We start from the raw sequence: 5,812 nt of genomic DNA, 5'->3' as shown, positions 1-5,812 counted from the left end.
GGACAGTGAGTGTCTTGAAAGGAGGATATAAGATGAATATCAACAAAAGCAAAACGAGGATAATGGAATGCAGTCGAATTAAATCGGGTTTTGCTCCGGGAATTAGATTAGGAAATGAGACGCTTAAAGTAGCAAATGAGTTTTGCTATTTGGGGAGCAAAATAACTGATGGTGGTCGAAGTAGAGAGGATATAAAATGTAGACTTACAATAGCAAGTAAAGCGTTACTGAAGAAGAGAAATTTGTTAACATCGAGTATAGATTTACGTGTCAGGAAGTCTTTTCTGAAAATACTTGTATGGAGTGTAGCCAAGTATGGAAGTGAAACATGGACGGTAAATAGTTTAGACAAAAAGAGAATAGAAGCTTTTGAAATGTGGTGCTACAGAAGAATGCTGAACATTAGATGGGTAGCCGGCCGGTGTGGCCGTGCGGTTAAAGGCGCTTCAGTCTGGAACCGCGTGACCGCTACGGTCGCAGGTTCGAATCCTGCCTCGGGCATGGATGTGTGTGATGTCCTTAGGTTGGTTAGGTTTAAGTAGTTCTAAGTTCTAGGGGACTGATGACCACAGCAGTTAAGTCCCATAGTGCTCAGAGCCATTAGATGGGTAGATCACATAACTAATGTGGAGGCATTGAACAGAATTGGAAAGAAGAGAAATTTGTGGCACGACTAGAAGGGATCGGTTGCTAGGACATGTTCTGAGGCATCAAGGGATAACCAATTTAGTTTTGGACGGCAGCGTGGAGGGTAAAAATCGTAGAGGGAGACCAAGAGATGAATACACTAAACATATTCAGAAAGATGTAGGTTGCAGTAGGTACTGGTAGATGAAGAAGCTAGCACAGGATAGAGTAGCGTGGAGAGCTGCATAAAACCAGTCTCTGGACTGAAGACCACAACAACAACAACAGCAAGATATATTATGATTTTTCTGGCCCTTACTGTGAAGTCAAATAGTTTATTCATAAAAAATATTACTTCAAGTATCCTTTTTAGATTGAAGTTCTTAAACAATTCATAAAACTAAAGACTTTTTTACATAGATCTATTTTTATTGGTGGTAGTAACATTTGTCAACTTATCCTCCACGGACTGTCAGATGACTCTGGGATATGATGAAGTTGAAGAAATAAACATTTCATTTAGGAAAAAAATTAATGATGGTTATCTATTTATCACAAAACTCACAAGTATATCATTTCTTATTTACTTTTCTGTAATTTTAGCCCGAACACTGAACGTGAGCCCACTCTTGACACCGAGAATATTGATACCACTTTTCTGTCATCAACATAATCGGACTTGCTGTCGGCGTACTCAGATTCGGTGGATGAGACTGTAGATGGCTCCCAGAAGTCTTTGTTTCGTTCCGAATCCACCGCTGAATGCAACTTTACGTTTAGGACCTTCGTTCACTTTCTTTTTTTGCATTCGTCCTTTCCTTTAATTTTTTGTCTTCTTATTATTTGTCTTTCTCGTTTCTGCTTCTCATTGTCCTCTTTTCTTTGTGTCTTTCCTTCCAGAGCTATTATCGCGGGTGTGCTTTTTACTTGTAGAGATGGCAACTTATTTCTTCGTCTCCATGGACCTCCATTATATGCAGCTTGAGATGACGGAGGTAAAGCAGAGGTAGATGAGGAGTTAGGCGTAAGTATGGCGCAAATTTTTGTGGGGTAATGGAGATAAAGTAGAAGCAGGTGCAGAGTTAGATAAAGGCCCTGGTAGAGATCCTGCTTGGGGTAACGAAGGCAACGTAGAGGTAGTTGTGGAGTTAGATGAAGGCCCTGGTAATGCATCAAATTCTGGAATTGGGTTTGCTCATATCCCAGGTAGAGCATGAGTTTCGGACCGAATTTCATTGATGGCACTGTCCTTTGTTACTGATGGAGCATAGCCTGCATCACTAAAGATCAGTGAATTTAATGGATCAATTGCTGCGTCTATAAAACCCTTAATCGCATTATTTAAAGATACAGCTTTGCTAAAGGCAAAGTTAAATAATGCACTGACGGGTATGCCTGGATTATTAGCAAGATAGTCTGTACCAGCTTGGCTATAGGCAGTCTTCAGAAGTGCGCAAAATCACACACCCAACGGTTGCGATCTGTGGCTTGTGTGAGGTTGGAAACACAAATGAGCTATGAAATTATCTCTGCAGGGAGTAACAGCTTCCAATGTGAGATCTGAATTACGTTTATCCATAAACGAAAGAGTTGGATTTCTTTCTGATGGTCTTAATGGTTTAATGAAATGCTCCAGCTATTTTACAAAGCTCTCAGCATTCATCCAGCGAGATTAAGGGCCGATTCCAACAGATGCAGGTGGTGCACCATCAAAATATGCTGGCTGCATTCTTAGCCATGGACAAATAAAAAATGGAAGTTTGAACTGACTTATGGCACTAACACAGCAAGAAGTGCTTAAATTTGTTTCCCTCTCTGTAGATAAAACGTTTATGACTCTTTCTTTGACAGTAGGACTCACTGCTGGTGGTACCTTTGTGGGAACACTTGAACATTCTGTCTCACCAATATTAAAAATCTCGTGGGGTTCAAATTAGTATTTTGTTCTTATTTCTCTGTGTGGTTTAAAGAATCCATCAATATTTACGTCTTTAAGTGCAGCCAGTCTAGCTGTCGACTAGGTTCTGGTTTACAAAAGGGAAAATTGAACTTTGTCGTGAAATTTTGAATAAAACCTTTCCCTGCCGTCTTTTTAGCTTTGATGAATCTGCACTCTATATTCATAAGTTCAGCATAATTGTAGACAATTCTAGCGAATCCAAAAGCTCTTCTTTTCAAATCAATGAGACATTGCTCCAGTTCTTGTAAATGGTCATCATCAAATGCCTTTTTAAATGGGCCACCATTTTGCATCGTGAAATAAAATATGTAGTGTGAATTATTAGGTCCACAACGAGATTTTCCAGAAATTAAATGAGAAAGATTTTAATTTTACTTTCACTGAAAAATAAATAGATGAAGTATTAGTTTTAAATGAGATTTTCAAATATACTGAGATATGAATAACAGCAGAAGCTACTTCATCGGTATGCTTTCTTTTTTTTCTTTACGTAACGACGTAAAATAGCTCAGGGAGCTTGAACTTCCTAGCAGTGGCGTTAACTTCCTAGCGGCGGAGTGCTATTTTTTACATGCTGCATTGCCTCTTCCGTTGATTTCTTGCTCTACTTCTGTCGGTCTTTCTTCCCTATATACACTTTACCCGTGTTTATTACGTAGCGTGTGATCAAAATACAGTAACATATGAATTAGAAGCCTGGCAACAGGGAGAGGCGGATAAGATGACTAATTCATCATCTTAGCCTCTGCATAATTCGCCATCTTAACCGCAATCGCCATTGTGGATGGTGACTTAAACATGTACAAAGTGTTGCAGAATAATTTCATTAAACAGTTATTAAAGCATCAGTAAATCTATAAGGAAAAAGAGAAATTAACTGCTATTCATTTATATAAAGTATTATTTACATGAAACCTAATTAAGGTTGGTTGGTTGATTTGCGTGAGGGGACCAGACAGCGAGGTCATCGGTCCTATCGGATTAGGAAAGGACGGGAAAGGAAGTGAGCCGTGTCCCTTCAAAGGAACCATCCCGGCATTTGCCTGAAGCGATTTAAGGAAATCACGGAGAACATTAATCAGGACGGCCGGACGTGGGTTTGAACCGTCGTCCTCCTGACACTATAGCTGTTCCATTTTCCATACTTCCTCATAACATGCAACTCAGCAGTATGGCTTCATGCCTACAACATGCTATTTGATAAATTCTTTATGGACTCTGGCCGAGTCTACTTCGTAGATGTCTTGAAGAAAAATAAACTTGCGTTCCACGGGTCAGTGAGATGCAAGGTAGACCCTTTAAACTCATGAAAAGAGAAATAGAGAGGATGAATTTAGATACAACGGAAATTAATGAAGTGCGGTTGACACAACATATGCTCTAACAGGGGTAATGCAGCAGTAGGACTAGCAATTAACAAGAAAGTAGGAATGCGGGTAAACTGCTATGAACGGCATAGTGAATGGATTATGACAGACAAGGCAGATGCAAAGCTACGATCCATCGCAGTAGTACAACGTTATAAGGCTACTAGCTCCTAAGATGATGAAGATATTGAGAAAGACTTGATGAGTTAAATGATCTCATTCAGTAGACTAAAAGAGAAGAAATCTTAATTGTGATTGGGAACTGGAATTTAATACCTGTAAAAGGAAGAATAAGAAAACAGTAGAACGGGGACTGGTGGAAAGAAATGAAAGAGGAAACTGCGTGGCAGAATTTTTTCACCGACCACGATTGGAACAGTGTAACTTGTTTTAAGAATCTTGTACGAAGATTCAGGCCGAAGAAGAGACCTAGAGACACTGGAAGGTTTCAGATAAATCATATAATGGTAGGATAGAGATGTCGAATCAAGTTGTCAAACGCAAAACATTTCGAGGAGCACATAAGGACTCTGTAATTTACAGATGCAAACTGAAATTGATTAAATTTAAGATAAGTAGAAAATTAAGGAGATGACGCACGAATGCCGGCCGTTGTGGCCGAGCGGTTCTAGGCGCTTCAGTCTGGAACCGCGCGACCGATACGATCGCAGGTTCGAATCCTGCCTCGGGCATGGATGTGTGTGATGTCCTTAGGTTAGTTAGGCTTAAGTAGTTCTAAGTTCTAGAGGACTGATGACCTCAGATGTTAAGTCCCATAGTGCTCAGAGTCATTTGAACCATTTTTTTTTTTTTTTTGACGCACGAATAGATGAAAACAACTGAGTTCGTTGACACTTTCAGAGTATTATGAAAGTAGTAGACGAAACAGGCGAAAGGAATACAAAATGATCAACAAAAGTAGCTTTGAGCGATGAAATAGTAAAGGAATCAAAGAAAAAGAGTGAGCGAAAGGCAAGATCTAGAAGAAGCTCTTGGATACACAGAAGCTGTTACATTAGACTGATTAATGATAAAATATCAACATTCAGCAGCTGAAGGAGGCAAAATAGAATATAAATGCCTACAGTATGAAATTGACAGAACCAAGTGCCATAGGAAGAATGGCATAAAGAAAAATGCACAAGTCTAGAATCGTTGACTGTAGAACAGGCAGATGTCATAAGACGATTAAAAACGACTTTAGAGAAAAGAGAAGCAGCGGTACCGAAGCACAACGTCTCAGATGGCCTACAAGTACTGAACAAAGAAGGAAAAATTGAAGGATAGAAGAAACATGAAGGAGGAAAAAAACTTGAAGTCAATACCAAGGTAAGAGAAGAGGAAGTGAATGAAGGATGCTACGCTGCCTGAAGAATTTGACAGGACAGTGGAAGGCGTAAATCAAAACAGTGCATCTAGACAACATCTACTCAGTATTGTTAATAACTTTGGGAGAACCTCTCACACCAAAACTGTTCCAGTTGTAATGGAAGATATATGAGAGTGGCGAAATATCCTCAGGCTTCAGGAAGGGGCCAAGAGTTGACAGGTTTGAGTATCATCGAACTATCACTCACTTTAAAAGGATGTACTTGCAAAATACTGCCACAAATTGTCTACAGGAAGTTGGAATGACTGGCAAAAGCTGACGGGGCTAGGAAGGATCAGATTGGTTTCCGGGAAAAACGTAGGAACACGGGAAGCGATTCTGATACTACGGACGTTTCTGAGAAGATGTTTCAAGAAAGGTTAACCCACAACAACAGCTTCGGAATATTGGAAAAATATTTGACGATGTTAAGGGAATAGCCTCTCATTATTATTGAAGTCGTCAGGAATAAAGTACAGGGGGCGGATA

Source organism: Schistocerca piceifrons, chromosome 6, assembly GCF_021461385.2.
Source record: "Schistocerca piceifrons isolate TAMUIC-IGC-003096 chromosome 6, iqSchPice1.1, whole genome shotgun sequence".
NCBI lineage: Eukaryota > Metazoa > Arthropoda > Insecta > Orthoptera > Acrididae > Schistocerca > Schistocerca piceifrons.
The sequence above is the reverse complement of the archived record's forward strand: the minus strand, read 5'-3'. Positions refer to the sequence as shown.